Below are 17,305 nucleotides of genomic sequence, written 5' to 3'. Positions count from 1 at the left end.
AAGTTTTTTCATCAAGTCCCACAGAGCCAATCTCCAATAGCTCTGAAAGTGATAGACATGCTGCCGACCTGTTGGAAAACGCAGTTTTCCAGCAAAACTTATGCTAACTAAACAGGCCTGAACGGAGCCTCAGCATAGCCAGGCCTCAGTGAAAATCCTGACAAGTTGTTTTGAAGAGCTGACGCCTGAGAACCACAGCTGTGTTTCTGAGCTGTGGGAAGAATGTCAGGAGAAAGATTAGGGAGTCAGAAGTGTTATGAGAAAAGAATAAGGGAGTTAACAGGAGGATCCCTGAATGTGTGAGAACAGACTGCAGGTGTGTGTGTAGCTATAATTAGTAATTTCTGTAACAGTATATAAGTCTCTCGTTTGGTGAAATAAAAGGGAGCTTACTCTATATCTCATATTGAGACTGCCGTGAGTTCCCTCTTGTCGATATGTCACCGACCAAGTGCGGGCCAATTAAAAGTGCTGGTTAGGCCTCTGTGGAAACATATTTAAGAAAAAAATCAAAACAAGGTAGTCACACACTTCTTTGTAGTTAGAGGAAGAAGAGGTAGAGGTAAAAATATGTAAAGAAAAAACAACATGGAGACACCAAGGTCAGTGAAGAAGGTAGGGGAAGAGGTGCTCCAGGTGCCGGAGCTGAAAACCCTCTGCTAGTCATGGTGAAGACCATGGGGGGAGCAGAAGGTCCCCCTGCAGCCCATGGAGTCCACAGGAATGCAGAAATCCACCTACAGCCCATGCCAGAAAAGCAGGTAGATGCCTGGAGGAAGCTGTAAACCAGTTGGAGTCTCAAGACTTAAAGCTGCAAAGGCCTTGTGAGGGAGAGAAAAGCCTTTTCCTTGCTCCTAGGATAGAAGCAGCCTGGCCTCGGCTCAGGAGAGTCTGCATCTTATAGACAAAAGAACTCATGTTGCAGCAGAATTTGGGCGAAATGTTGCTCGTGAGATTAAACCCACGCCAAAGAAGTTCCCAGAGGACTGTCGGGAAAGACCCTGTGGCTAAGTAGAAGACCCCTCTCCCTGATAGACTGACCAGAGAACAAACCCCTTACCCTGCCCCCTGCCTGTGTTGTAAGTTTAAAAAAAAAGAAGAGAAAGTGAGCAGAGAAACTGCTTAAGAGAGAGAGAGTGAGAACAGAAAAACTGTCTAAAAAGAGAGAGAAATAAGTAAAGACTCTGCTGTGTCTGGGAACATTTTGTTGAGGAGGACAACACAAAACAAAAGGGAAAAGGCAGCCATACACAGTCACATATCAGAGTAAGGCAAACATGTTCCATAGCATTGTTAGCATGGATAACACATAATCACAAAGGTTATGTGCAGGTGCTTTTTATTTGAGCTTGGAAGACAGGGGTGATTACCCAAGTCTGACTTCAACATTGATCTGAAGCGAATACATTTTATACTCTTCCCTTACATAACAGTGGTATGATCATATGTTAATCATCAACTTAATGTTGTTCCATTGTTCTCCCCCAAGCATGACTTTAAGCCCCCCACCTCCCGCAATATTTCTGATTTATTTCGCAGGTGCGAATCCGCATGATTTAGCTGAAAGTATCCCTGATATTTTCTAAACAATCTTTGTGTTCATGTCACCCTGAGCTCATACATGCAGTTCTTACCTTCCCCCGTTCCCAAAGCCTATTTTTAACTATCCTGATTTTAGAAACATTTTAACCCTATGTTAACATTTCCCCCCTTTGAAAGCATTTTCACTTTATATGTTTGAATGCTTTCACTTGATGTAGTCCTTTATATTTGATGTTCATCTTCGAATCCAGGGTTGTCATGATTGTTGTTATGGATGCTGTTGTGAATCAGAGAATCTGCAGGTGATGGATGTGGATCCTTGTTCCATGTCAGTGCCCTCATTATTCTTCGGTTCCAGGATGTCTTTCTCTGTATCTCTCCTTTCAGTATGCTGTAGGCTACCCAAAGTACTAGAAACATAACTAATAAGATTATTAAATTTTCAATGATAGATTTAATCCATGAACTCACATTCCATCCTAACCCCTTGAAGATTTTATCTAACCAACTCGTAGTCAAGTCCTTTTGTTCATCCCGTGCTGCGTGCTCTATTTGTTTTAACTGATTGATGTTATGTTCTACATCTGCAGTTACATTTGGGATGTGGATGCAGCAATGATCAACTTGTCCTTTTAAAAACTCACACACTCCATGTTCTTTCAGGAGTAGCATATCTAAAGCCAATCGATTTTGTAAAGTCATTTTAGTAGTAGCTTGTAATTGCATGTTTAGTTCTTTGAATCCTTCCCGAGTAATTCTTGCTAACCTCTCTACCTGACCTGTAAGTCTGTACATAATTTCTCTGTTTCGGTAGTTTGCTATAGGGCCAAACAGACATTCTAGAGCCCACCCAAATTTTACTCCACTAGAGGGTTCTTGCCAAGTTTCATCCTGATTTTCATTATCTGAAACCTCTCACCTTGTTCTTATTTGCAAAAGTTTACATTTCCCATTGAATGGGGACTTTTTCCAGATTGGACATAAAGTAGGGAGGCCCAGAGTAAATTCTTTTACTTTTCCATCTACGGGCAGGTGGGTTGTCCAGCTAACATCACTTGTTGCCCAAACAAATTGTCCTGGGCTTTTGATTGTACTTTTACTACATCCTATTTTATTCTATAATTTACATTACCCTGTTTATGTTTGATTCTTCTACAGGCACAGCCAATTCGCATGGCAGCTGCCAGCGATGGTACTTGTTTTATCTCTACATCATCAGACGTGCAATCATAGGTTTTATTACATGCCCACCTGTGGAAAGCTGGCTTCTAGAGAAGGGACACGCAGATGTAGATAGATTGCTTCTTAACAAGCCGCTTCTTAACAATAGCCATATTCAGCCAACTATTAATTAGATACCTTCGTCTAATCAGTGATCTGAGGTCACCATGACTTTCTGCAACATGGAGGTTGTAGGAGCCGTCTAGAATGCGTTAACTGGTAGCAAGAATGCTGAAATCAGGCATTATATATAAACATAGATACATGTTAAGGCAAGTAGCCAAACTTAGGGCATGGAAGTATATAACCAATAGTATTGTATGATTACAGAATATGCATGAGTTAGTTAACTACACTATAAAACTGTATGCTGTAAATCAATAAACCGAAGCTTGTAGTAAATCCATATTGGATTGTCAAGCCTCTGTTTCTCAGCACCCACCAATTTACTTTATCTGCCTGGGCTCTGTTGCTGGTGGCAGTGTTTATTACTGCTGGATCAGTGCCATCTTCAGGGCCTTCCCATTTCAGACACCAAGGGGTGTTTGCCATATATTGAAATTTTTGAAGTATACTCATGGACCATGCACTGTCCCAGGGTTCCATCTGATTCTTTCTATCCTTTGCCTCACATTTCCATATCAGGGTGGTCTTTGTGACATTTTCTGTAACTTTTTTATAGTGTGGCAAGAAGCACTGCCATTTGGCAAGGTTTTGATCTTCAACCCACCACTCTAGATTTTGTCCCAACTTCCCATGGCTTAAAAGACAGTCCTTTTTGCTCAAGTGCTGCATCCAATCATAACCTGTTATATTCCAAGTTACTTTAACTTTCTGCTTGGACTCGAGTACTTGTTTACATGCAATTGTTTTATTGTCTGGAATTTCAGGTAATTTTGATGTGATAATTCCCCAGCTTATTGGGTCTCCTACTGCCTTTGGTATTGGCAGACAGGCAGTTATTCTACTGATGTTTTGCATTTTGGCAAAATCTTTAATTAACCCAGTCATCACATTCTCAGCCTGAATTTCATTGGAAACTTTTATCACTTGCGTTTTTGCCTGTACCTCTCTCTTCATTCTAGAATGAAGAGTGGTTAGTTGATTATCCTGCATTCCATATCCCCAAGCAATATCACTCCCAATTAATATCCATAAAATGAGCATCGGCACAGGTACTAAGATCATTTTAAACAGTTAAAACCCTCTTATCTGCAGTTTCGTCAGTCCCAGGGGTTGTGTAGCCCACAGTCTCGGATGGGTCTTCTTCACTCGTGTGTAGTGTATCCAAGGATCCACTCCAGCTACCTTGACTGCTGTGAAAGTGGTCAGCAGCACCTGATAGGGTCTACTCCACCTCTCCTTTAAAGGTTCTTCATTCCAGGTTTTAATGTACACTTCATCTCCAGGGAGAATATCATGGACTGGATTCTCAAGAGCCAGTGGCCTAATCTACATGACGGCGCTCCGAAGCCAAGCTAAAGTTTTCCCAAGAGACAGAACATAATTATATATTTCCTGTTTCCCTATAATATGTTAGGATTTTGTTCGGGAGATTCATATGGTTTCCCATATACTATTTCAAAGGGGCTGACTGACATTCCACTCCTGGGCTTTACCCCAGTCCTTAAAAGTGCTCTTGGTAGGGCTTGTGGCCACTGTAACTTGGCCTCCAGACATATTTTACTGATTTGCCTTTTTAGTGTTTGGTTCATCCTCTCTACCTGCCCTCTGGATTGTGGTCTCCATGGTGTGTGGAGGTCCCAAGCTATTCCCAGTAGCATGCTCACTTCCTTTACCACTGTAGCTATAAAGTGTGGTCCTCTATCTGAAGATACCCGTAACAGCACTCCAAACCTGGGAATGGTTTCATGTAGCAGCCACTTCACTGTCTCTTTGGCTTGGTTGGTGCAACAGGGAAGGGCTTCTGGCCATCCTGAAAATGTGTCAACCCCCACCAGCAGGTATTTGTATCCTCGAGTTCTTGGTAACTCTACGAAATATACCTGCCAATAATCTCCTGGTTCTATCCCTACCTGAATTCTTCCTAGCTGTGCCTGCCGTCTAGCCACTGGGTTGTTTCTCAGGCAAATTTCACATTCTGACATGATTGATTTGGCCATTGTTAACATTCATACTAAGACTACATTTTGTTTTAGCCATTTCACCAATGCTTCTGCACCCCAATAACATTCATTATGTTTAATTTGCAGAACTTCTCTCATTATCAAGGGGGGTAGGACTATCTGTCCTTGTGCAGTGACATACCACCCCTCTGAATTCTTTTATGCATTCAGCAAATGTCCCAGTCTCTCGTCTTCTATTGAATATTTCTGTTCTGAAGGTAAATTGAATTGAGACACATATAGCTTTGTAGCTATCAATGCCATTGCTATTTGCACCTCCCGAGCAACCTGTCGGGCTGTCCAGTCTGCCTTTTGATTTCCCTCACAGATTTTGGAGCTTCCCGATTGATGTGCTTTACAGTGCATAATTGCCACTTGCTCGGGTTTTTGTACTGCTTTTATCAACTGCAGAATTGCATCTTGATGTTTAATATGCACCCCTTGGGAGGACAGCAACCCTCTTTCTTTCCACAGTGCCCCATGTACATGCACTACTCCAAATGCATATTTTGAATCAGTCCAAATATTTACCTTCTTTCCTTCACTCAATTCTAGTGCTCTGGTTAAGGCAATCAATTCTGCCCTCTGGGCAGATGTGTTTGATGGTAATGCTTTGGCCTCAACTACTGTACTGATTGTTGTTACCCCATATCCAGCATATCTGGTTCCATTCTCCATGAAGCTGCTTCCATCTATGAATAATTCCCACTCCGGTTGCTCCAGCGGGACGTCTTTCAGGTCTTCTCTCACTGAGTAGGTGTACTCTATTACTTCCATGCAGTCATGTTCCAGTGGGCCTTCCTCGGGTGTGGTGCCTAGAAACAGAGCTGGATTCAAAAGGTTAGTTGTCTTTAGTGTGACATCATCCTGCTTGGTTAGGATTGCCTGGAATTTTATCATCCTGCTCAGGGATAGTCAGTGGCCCCCCTTTTGCTCTAGGACAGTGGTCACCATGTGTGGCACATAGACATCTATGTGTTTTTCCATCGTGAGCTTCCTGGCCTCTTGTATCAATAATACAGTGGCTGCGACTGCCTGCAGACATGCCGGCCATCCGGCACTTATGTTGTCAAGCTGTTTGGAGAAGTAGCCTACCGGCCTTTTCCAGCTCCCCAAACGTTGGATCAGGACCCCCAGTGCCAAGCATTGCCTTTCATGCACGAACAGCTGAAAGTCTTTAGACAGATCAGGCAATCCTAGTGCTGGGGCAGTCGTCAGTGCTTCTTTCAATTTCAGGAAGGCTTCTTTCTGTGCTTTGCCTTAGCTGAACAGCTGCGTCTTCTGAGCTTCATACAGGGGTTTGGCAATTAGCCCAAAGTGCATAATCCACAGGCGGCACCATCCTGCCATGCCGAGGAAGACTCGCAGCTCGTGGAGATTCTGGGGCTCTGGAATATCACAAATAGCTTGGATACCGTTAGTACCTAATTTTCTCTGCCCTTGTGAGATTTCACATCCCAGGTAAATTACAGTCTGTTGGGCAATTTGTGCTTTTTCCCTAGACACTTTGTATCCTCCCATGCCCAGTGAGTTTAAAATCACAATTGTTACCTTTATGCAGGTTTCCTTTTCTTCTGTTGCTATCAGTATATCATCAACATACTGTAGCAGGAGGTATTGATTTTTTGGTACTTGCCCATCTTTGGTCCAGATCTCTAGGTCCTTTGCCAGTTGGTTTTCAAATAAGGTGGGGGAGTTCTTGTACCCCATGGGAAGTCGAGTCCACGTGAGCTGGGTCTTCCTTCCATTCTCTGGATTTTCCCATTCAAAAGCGAACAGCTTCCTACTTTCTTTGTCAAGGGGTATGCAGAAAAAGGCATCTTTTAAATCAATTACAGTAAACCACTTATAAATCTCTTTTACGGATGTTAACAATGTATAGGGGTTAGCAATTACTGGATAAATGTCTTTGGTTATTTCATTTATTGCCCTTAGATCCTGTACTAGCCTGTAATCTCCATTGGGTTTCTTTACTGGGAATATTAGGGTGTTATACTCTGATTCGCACTCTTCCAGAATTTGATATTTTAGGAATTTATCAACAGTCTTTGCTATCCCCTGCCGTGCCTCCAGTTTTATAGGGTATTGTTTTACCTGTACAGTTTTTCCTTCCTCTTTTAACTCTACATGTACTGGCTGTGCCAACTTAGATTTTCCAGGTATATCTGTCTCCCATACTGAGGGAATTATGGCATCCTCCACCTCCTCTGGGATTGCAGAGACCGGTTTCTCTTTTATCATTAAGGTTTTTCCCGTCTTTGACTCCGGAATTCTCATTAATAACTCACCATTCTCAAAAGTTATTACTGCTTCCAATTTTGCCAGTAAATCTCTTCCTAATAGTGGAAGAGGACATTCTGGGACATATAAAAATTCATGAGTCGATACTTTGTTTCTAAAACACAGGTCTAGGGGTTGCAGAAATGGCCGTTTTTCCTCCTTCCCTGTGGCCCCAACTATTGTGGTACATTTATCCCCAATCTGCCCTTCTAGATCATTTAAAACTGAATATTTGGCTCCCGTATTGATTAGAAATTTCTCTGCCTTTTCTCCTAACTGTAAAGTTACCAGCAGTTCCTGGGTCACGGAGCCCTCTAATACCATCACCTTGGCAACCTCTTCCTGCTGGAACTGAGCATTCGGGTGGAACCAGTTAGGACACTGTTGTTTCCAATGCCCAGGTAAATGACAAATGGCACATTCATCAAAAGCTAATGGCCTCCCTCCTCGACCTCTTCCAAACCCCCCCTTGCCACACTCCCACCCCTGCCCCCCCTCTCCTTTGAATTCCCTTGTATGACTGCCAAGAGCTGCCACTGCTGCCTTGTGGCCTCTCTATTGTTATAAACTTTCCAAGCTATTTCAAGTAATTTGTCCAGATTTCTTAACTCTTCCCCTTCCAATTTCTGTAACTTTTTTTTTTCTTACTTTTTTTTTTCTGTAACGATAAGTACCATTTCCTTTTCAGTAGAGTCCATTAAGGTATCTAATATCACTTGGATGTCATCCCAGTCCAGATTCTGAGTTTTCATAATCATGTTTACTACCCTAGCAACCTTATCAGGATTTTCTCTATAGGTTCCAGCTGACTGTTTCCATATAACCAAATCTCCTGGGGAAAAGGGGACTTTGACATATACCGGTCCGTCCACCCCCACCCCTTGTCTTAAAGGGGCAATTACAGTTTTCTTTTGTTTACCGGGTCTTGGCAGACCCTTTTCCGTCCTAGGCCAGGTCAGTCTGGAACAGGTGCGATGGGCTATGGGTTCATCATCATCACTTTCACTGCTGTCTAGTCTTTCGGCACCCCCTCCCCCATATCTCTGTGCCGGAACTAAACTGTGGTTATTTATGGGCAAGGGTAAAAAGAGGTTGTTGTAAGCAGGTGAAGAGGGTGTGGGTGATAGGGGGGGATAGCCCTGGGGAGGTGTGGGTGGGAAAGGTGGGTATCCCTGAGGAGGCGTAGGTGGGGGAGGAGGATGAGCAGGTGTAGGCAGGGGAGGGAGGTGTCCTCGGGCAGGCATGGGTGGGGGGGAAGGGTATCTTCGAGCCGGGGGGGGGTAGAGAGATCAGTTTCAGTAGGAGGAGTAGGTAGATTAGGTGGAATACGGCTAGAGGGGGTAGAGTCAGACCCTCTAGGGGCTGTAGGAACCACTAGTAAATCACTCTCCAATATATCTTTCTGATATAAACTCTCATTCAATGCCAAGTGTTCTAAACAATGTTTCCCTTGAATGCAAGCCAGACATTTATCATCGCAAACCGCCACAGCAACCAAACCACCCTCAGACAGCCACTCTGGGTTTCCTCGTAAACAGAAAAATAAATCAACATATGGAACTTCATCTAATTTTCCCTCATGCTTACAGAACTGATGCCTTAAATTACTAGTAAAAAATTTTGAGATGCAGACACACAGTATAGGAAAAGGGTATTACCTTGGTTTAATAGGATCCCAGATGCACACCGATGAACAAGTCCCGACGATATCTCTCGTATACAATTTATGGACAGCCTAGATTAGAATACCTATCTAAAAGTCTCCAATAAAAAGTCTAACAAATGAAGTAATTGCACCCTTATTAAAATTACTTCCCCCCCAAAAGATTGCTACTTAGTTTACAAAAAACATGTCTCAGTGATGGGGGCCCTGTTCAAGGTTGGTGCCTCATGCTTTTGAGATTGTGGGGATGTTTCGTCTTCCCCAAAGAATTCTGAGCAGGGCAAGGGTACAAGGGTTATAAACATGTAGGGTTGAGATACAGGGAGTAAAAAGTACAGGAATGGGGAAGGGTAAAAGGATATATATATAAAGAGAGTATAAAAGTAAAATGAAAAAGGGCAAAACCCATCAGGCATCAAAACAACAACAAATGAGAAATCAGATCAGATTGCAAAGAACTGTTTTCAGGCCACCTTCTACCAGCCTGCAAAATATATGTTGGCCACTGAGAGTTACAATACTCGATCAGCGTATCCTTATGCAATCCTTGGCCAAAATTACCTTGTTTCCAATGTGCTAACAAGCACCCCAAAGGAGAATTACGAAGTATGGGAGCATTGCCACCCAAAATCCCTTTAAGCTTCTCCATTTCCACTTGCCGACCCTGCAATGCTTTCGCAATTGTCTTACGGATGGTGCCCGGGCATATTACCAGGAATTCCTTAGCCCAACCAAGCGTAGCTTTCGCTGTGTCTTACTGGCAGGCAACCAAACCACCATTAAAAAGCACCTTTCCTTCTCCAGGGGACGTTGTGAGTGGAGGAGGGTCGTTGCGCGATGGGCTTCCTGAGAATCCCTCGGTGCCGGCTGGAGCGTGATTAGGTCGCGGGGTCCTCAGCAGTGCTCACAGGGTCCCACCTGGGTCGCCAAAATGTTAGCATGGATAACACATAATCATGAAGGTTATGTGCAGGTGCTTTTTATTTGAGCTCGGAAGACAGGGGTGATTACCCAAGTCTGACTTCAACATTGATCTGAAGCGAATACATTTTATACTCTTCCCTTACATAACAGTGGTATGATCATATGTTAATCATCAACTTAATATTGTTCCATTGTTCTCCCCCAAGCATGACTTTAAGCCCCCCACCTCCCGCAATATTTCTGATTTATTTCGCAGGTGCGAATCCGCATGATTTAGCTGAAAGTATCCCTGATATTTTCTAAACAATCTTTGTGTTCATGTCACCCTGAGCTCGTACATGCAGTTCTTACCTACCCCCGTTCCCAAAGCCTATTTTTAACTATCCCGATTTTAGAAACATTTTAACCCTATGTTAACAGCATGGACATGCTCTGAGAGCAGCAGCTGCACCTTGTGTACCGCTGCATTGTAGTTTGGGGTCTGAAATTTGAACTACATTTCTTCTTAGCCCACAGAACTGCCCTCCTTCCTTTTCTAGTACTGCAGACTTACAGAGTTTGTTAACTCTTATGTTTTGGTGAAAGCATAAGAAACCTTTTTACCCAAACAGGCTCGAGGGTTCTTATCTTCAGTCAGATGTCAAGAGTCCTAGATATCTTGGAAGATGACTGTATGTGGAGGAATTATGAATATTGCAGACTGGATGGACAAATTCCTCACAACAAATGACAGGTATTTACAATTTGAAGTATTGTATTGAAGTCAAATACTACTCGTAAAACATTTTGTTCAACTGATATGTTCTTTTCATGTAGTTAGGCTTCCATTAATGCATTCAACGATCCTGACAGCTCAAAATTTGTGTTCACGTTGAGTACAAGAGCAGGAGGTCTTGGAATCAATCTGGCTACAGCTGATGTTGTAATTCTCTATGATTCAGACTGGAATCCACAAGGAGACCCCCAGGCTATGGTAAAATTCCAGATGGACATTTTGGTGTTTTTTGGGGTTTTTTTCTTTCTCTCTCACAGAACTTTGCTAGAAACATTTACTTCCAAAATAAATTGGTATTTTCCCATTTTAGCACAGGAGTAGGATTTGTGAGACCAATTTTCAGTTAAAGTGCAGCCTTCTGCTGTGTGGAGCCATTAGTCCTTAGTCACATTTGGGCTACACAGTGTTTTATGCAGTGGGAAATGCTGGATATATGCATGAACGAAAATAGCTTAGGTGATTAAGAAAAATGAAATCAATCCAGGTTGTTAATCCCAAGAGTATAAGACTTTAAAGCTTTATTATTGCAGGGAGTGGAGGTGAATGTGTGAAGCTCAGCTTTGATTTCCAATGTTTGTAGAAGTTCAGACTAGGTGACTGGCTTAGGTGGGAAAGAGGCTGAGCAATAAGTATGGTGTCTCTGATCAGGGAAGGCAGCAAACAGTGCTGTTACTGCTGTGGTTGAGAGCTCTCCTAAAGAGAAATTTGATAGGCAATTCCCTCTTTTCTCAGAAAAATTTCTGCTGTAGATTTGCAGTGTAACAATCAAAGGCAAAAGAAGATTGTGCAGAGCACAGGTAGGTAGAGCAAGTGAGCTGCAGGTGTTAACATTGGGTTAAAATGTTAGTTAAAAATAGGCTTTAGGAACAGGATAGGTAGGCACTGCATGTACGGGGCTCAGCGACATGATCACGAAGATTGCTTAGAGAATGGGGATTGTTTTAGTGAAATCATGCGGATTAGCACCTGTGAAATAAATCAGAAATACTATGGGAGATAAGGGGGCTTAAAGTCATGCGTGGGGGGAAACAATGGAACAATGATAAGTTGATGATTAACATATGATTACATCACTGTTCTGTAAGGAAAGGTATAAAACTGTACTTGTTTCAAACCTATGGCGAAGCCAGATTTGGGTAGATGTTACACCCCGGCTTCCTGAGCTCGAATAAAGGCACCTGCATATAATCATTCAGTGATTATGTGTTTTCCACGCTAACATTTTGGCGACCCAGATGGGACCCTGTGAGCGCTGCTGAGGACCCCGCGACCTGATCACGCTCCAGCCGGCACCGAGGGATTCTCGGGGAGCCCATCGCGCCGCGACCCTCCGCCGCTCACAACGTCCCCTGGAGAAGGTAAGGTGCCTTTACTGGTGGTTTGGTTGCCTGCCAGTAAGACACAGCGAAAGCTACGCTTGGTTGGGCTAAGGAATTCCTAGTGGTATGCCCGGGCGCCGTCCGTAAGACAATTGCGAAAGCATTGCAGGGTCGGCAAGTGGAAATGGAGAAGCTTAAAGGGATTGTGGGTGGCTATACTCCCATATCTCGTAATTCTCCTTTGGGGTGCTTGTTAGCACATTGGAAGCAAGGTAATTTTGGCCAAGGATTGCGTAAGGATACCCTAATCGAGTATTGTGATTCTCGGTGGCCAACATATATTTTGCAGGCTGGAAGGAGGTGGCCTGAAAATGGTTCTTCTCAATCTGACCTGATTTCTCATTTGTCGTTGTTTTGTAAGCGTGAGGTAAAATTAGATGAAGTTCTGTATGTTGATTTGTTTTTCTGTTTGCGAGGAAACCCAGAGTGGCTGTTGGAGGGTGGTTTGGTTACTGTGGCGATTTGCGATGATAAATGTCTGGCTTGCGTTGAAGGGAACTATTGTTTGGAGCGCTTGGCATTGAATGAGAGTTTACATCGGAAAGATATATTGGAAAGTGATTTACTAGTGGTTCCTACAGGGTCTGACTCTACACCGCCTACGCCTTCTCAGGGGTGCCCACCTTTCCCACCTACACCTCCCTGGGGATGTCCCCCTCTGCCATCCGTGCCCTCTTCACCTGCTCGTTGCAGCCCCTTTTTACCCTTGCCCGTGGATGACCGCGTTTTGGTTCCGGTACAGGGGTGTGGGGGAGGGGGTGCTGGGGGACTGGACAGCGGTGGGGGTGGTGGTGGTGGTGGACCCATAGCCCATTGGACCCGTTCCAGGACGGGAAAGAGTCTGCCAAGACTTGGTAAGCAAAAGAAAATTGTAATTTTAAGACAAGAGGTGTGGGGTGGAAAGACCAGTATATGTTAGGAGGTTTGGTTATATGGAAACAGTCAGCTGGAACCGATAGAGAAAAACCCTGATAAGGTTGCTAGGGTAGTGAAAATGATTATGAAAACTCAGAGAGATGGTACTTAGAGTTACAGAAAAAAAAAAGAAAAAAAAAAAAAGGAAAAAGGAAAAAGAAAAAAGAGAAAAATAAACAAAAAAAAACGAGAAAAAGGTTACAGGAATTGGAAGGGGAAAAGTTAAGAAATCTGGACAAATTACTTGAAATAGCTTGGAAAGTTTATAACAATAGAAGAGTCACAAGCCAGCAGTGGCAATTCTTGGCAGTCGTACAGAGTATGGCAAGCAATTTGGAAGGGGTCGGTGGGAGGAGGCCATTAGCTTTTGATGAATGTGCCATTTGTCATTGAAAATACAGGTAACCCAACCGGTTTCACTGGAATGATCAGCTCCGAGAGGTTGCCGAGGGTGCTGTGACCCAGCAACCGCTGGCAACTTCAACGCTAGGAGAAGAAGCGGTGGGATTTTTTAATCAACAGGGGGGCCACATATTCAGTTTTAAATGATCTAGAAGGACAGATAAATCTACCACAATAGCTGGGCCACAGAGAAGGAGGAAAATGGCCATTTCCGCAACCCTAGACCTGTGTTTTGGAAACAAAGTATTGACTCAAGAATTTTTATATGTCCCATGTTTTACTGGCAAAATTGGAAGCAGTGGTAACTTTTGAGAATGGTGAGTTATTAATGAAAATTCTGGAGTAAAAAAAAAAGGAAAGAAAAAAAAAAGAGAGAAAAAGGAAAAAAAAAAAAATCTTAATGATAAAAGAGAAACCAGCCTCTGCAATCCCAGAGGAGGTGGAGAATGCCATAATTCCCTCAGTATGGGAGACGGACATACCTGGAAAATCTAAGTTGGCACAGCCAGTACGTGTAGAGTTAAAAGAGGAAGGAAAAACCGTGCAGGTAAAACAATACTGGAGGCATGGTGTAGCAAACACTGCTGATAAATTCCTAAAATATTAAATTCTGGCAGAGTGCAAATCAGAGTATAATATCCCAATATTCCCAGTAAAAGAAACCCAATGGAGATTACAGGCTAGTACAGGATCTAAGGGCAATAAATGAAATAACCAAAGACATTTATCCAGTAATTGCTAACCCTGATGCATTGTTAACATTCGTAAAAGAGTTCTATAAGTGGTTTACCATAATTGACTTAAAAGATGCCTTTCTGCATACCCCTTGACAAAGAAAGTAGGAAGCTATTCACTTTTGAATGGGAAAATCCAGAGAATGGAAGGAAGACCCAGCACACATGGACTCGGCTTCCCATGGGGTACAAGAACTCTCCCACCTTATTTGGAAACCAACTGGCAAAGGACCTAGAGATCTGGACCAAAGATGGGCAAGTACCAAAAAATCAATACCTCCTGCTACAGTATGCTAATGATAGGCTGATAGCAACAGAAGAAATGGAAACCTGCATAAAGGTAACAATTGAACTTTTTAAACTCACTGGGCATGGGAGCATGCAAAGTGTCCAGGGAAAAGGCACAAATTGCACAACAGACTGTAATTTACCTGGGATGTGAAATCTCACAAGGGCAGAGAAAATTAAGTACTAACCGTATCCAAGCTATTTGTGCTATTCCGGAGCCCCAGAATCTCCACGAGCTGCAAGTCCTCCTCGGCATGGCAGAATGGTGCCGCCTGTGGATCATGCACTTTGGGCTAATTGCCAAACCCCTGTATGAAGCTCAGAAGACGCAGCTGTTCAGCTGGGGCAAAGCACAGAGAGAAGCTTTCCTGAAACTGAAGAAGCACTGACGACTGCCCCAGCGCTCGGTTTGCCAATCTGTCAAAAGACTTTCAGCTGTTCGTGCATGAAAGGCAATGCTTGACACTGGAGGTCCTGACCCAACGATTGGGGAGCTGGAAAAGGCCGACAATGGGCCATCAGGGACCCACCACATAACTCATGGACTTATCCCACTGTGAGATGCTCTACCCAGGAGGGAGGAGCCAGATGTTCCCACCTGGATATAACCTGGCCTTGGAACTGCCTGAGCTAGACCTGTCTACTGAGTTCCCAGAGGACAAGAGCTATCAATGGCCCTTCAGCTGGAGACCAGACCTTCCACAGGATCACTGCTTGAACTGAACTACTTCAGTTGGACTACTACTACCACCCCAACAAGGTGTCAGGTTGTATCTGACTTTGTCAGTGCTTTTCCGTGTATTATTTCACTTATTTTCGCTTTCAGTCTTGACTTGTGATCTCCCACTGGTTTGTTTTCAAACCAATACAGCTACTTCTCCAAATAGCTTGACAACATAAGTGCCGGATGGCCTGCATGTCGGCAGGCAGTTGCAGCCACTGTGTTATTGATACAGGGGGCCAGGAAGTGCACGATGGGAAAACACATAGATGTCTATGTGCCACACATGGTGACCACTGTCCTAGTGCGAAAGGGGGGCCACTGGCTATCCCCGAGCAGGATGATAAAATTCCAGGCAATCCTAACCAAACGGGATGATGTCACACTAAAGACAACTAACCTTTTGAATCCAGCTCTGTTTCTAGGCACCACACCTAAGGAAGGCCCGCTGGAACATGACTGCGTGGAAGTAATAGAGTACACCTACTCAGCGAGAGAAGACCTGAAAGATGTTCCGCTGGAGCAACCAGAGTGGGAATTCTTCACGGATGGAAGCAGCTTCGTGGAGAATAGAACCAGATATGCTGGATATGCGGTAACAACAATCAGCACAGTAGTAGAGGCCAAAGCATTACCACCAAACACATCTGCCCAGAGGGCAGAATTGATTGCCTTAACCAGAGCACTAGAATTGAGTGAAGGAAAGAAGGTAAATATTTGGACTCATTCAAAATATGCATTTGGCGTAGAGCACGTACCTGGGGCACTATGGAAAGAAAGAGGGTTGCTGCCCTCTCAAGGGGCATATATTAAACATCAAGATGCAATTCTGCAGTTGATAAAAGCAGTAAAAAAAACTGAGCAAGTGGCAATTATGCACTGTAAAGCACATCAATCAGGAAGCTCCAAAATCTGTGAGGGAAATCGGAAGGTGGACTGGACAGCCTGAGAGGTTGCTTGAGATGTGCAAATAGCAATGGCATTGATACCTATGAAGCTAAAGGTGTCTCAATTCAATTTACCTTCAGAACCAAAATATTCAACAGAAGACGAGAAACTGGGACATTTGCTGAATGCATAAAAGAATTCAGAGGGGTGGTATGTTACTGCACAAGGACAGATAGTCCTACCCCCCTTGATAATGAGAGAAATTCTGCAAATTAAACATAATGAATGTCATTGGGGTGCAGAAGCATTGGTGAAATGGCTAAAACAAAATGTAGTCTTGGTACGAATGTTAACAATGGCCAAATCAATAATGTCAAAATATGAAGTTTGCCTGAGGAACAACCCAGTGGCTAGATGGCAGGCACAGCTAGGAAAAATTCAGGTAAGTATAGAACCAGGAGATTATTGGCAGGTAGATTTTGTAGAGTTACCAAGAACTCGAGGGTACAAATACCTGCTGGTGGGGGTTGACACATTTTCAAGATGGCCAGAAGCCCTTCCCTGTCGCACCAACCAAGCCAAAGAGACAGTGAAGTGGCTGCTACATGAAATCATTCCCAGATTTGGAGTGCTGTTACGGGTATCTTCAGATAGAGGACCACACTTTATGGCTACAGTGGTAAAGGAAGTGAGCATGCTACTGGGAATAGCTTGGGACCTCCACACACCATGGGAACCACAATCTAGTGGACAGGTAGAGAGGATGAACCAAACACTAAAGGGCAAATCAGTAAAATGTCAGGAGGCCAAGTTACAGTGGCCACAAGCCCTACCAAGAGCACTTTTAAGGACTGGGGTAAAGCCTAGGAGTGGAATGTCAGTCAGTCCCTTTGAAATAGTATATGGGAAACCATTCAAATCTCCTGAACCAAACCCGAATATACATATTGCAGGAAAACAGGAAATATATAATCATGTTCTATCTCTCGGGAAAACCTTAGCACAGCTTTGGAGCGCGCTCGTGTGGAATAGGCCACTGGCTCACGAGAATCCAGTCCATGATATTCTCCCTGGAGATGAAGAACCTTTAAAGGAGAGGCGGAGTGGACTGAGCGGACCCCATCAGGTGCTGCTGACCACTTTCACAGCGGGCAAGGTGGCTGGAGTGGATCCTTGGGTACACTACACATGAGTAAAGAAGACCCATCCGAGACTGTGGGCTACACAACCCCGGGACTGATGAAATTGCAGATAAGACGGGTTTAACTGTTTAAAATGATCTTAGTACCTGTGCCGATGCTCATTTTATGGATATTAATTGGGAGTGATATTGCTTGGGGATATGGAATGCAGGATAATCAACTAACCACTCTTCATTCTAGAATGAAGAGAGAGGTACAGGCAAAAACGCAAGTGATAAAAGTTTCCAATGAAATTTGGGCTGAGA

Source organism: Lichenostomus cassidix, chromosome W, assembly GCF_008360975.1.
Source record: "Lichenostomus cassidix isolate B80296 chromosome W, HeHo_3.0, whole genome shotgun sequence".
NCBI classification, from domain to species: Eukaryota; Metazoa; Chordata; class Aves; order Passeriformes; family Meliphagidae; genus Lichenostomus; species Lichenostomus cassidix.
The sequence above is the reverse complement of the archived record's forward strand: the minus strand, read 5'-3'. Positions refer to the sequence as shown.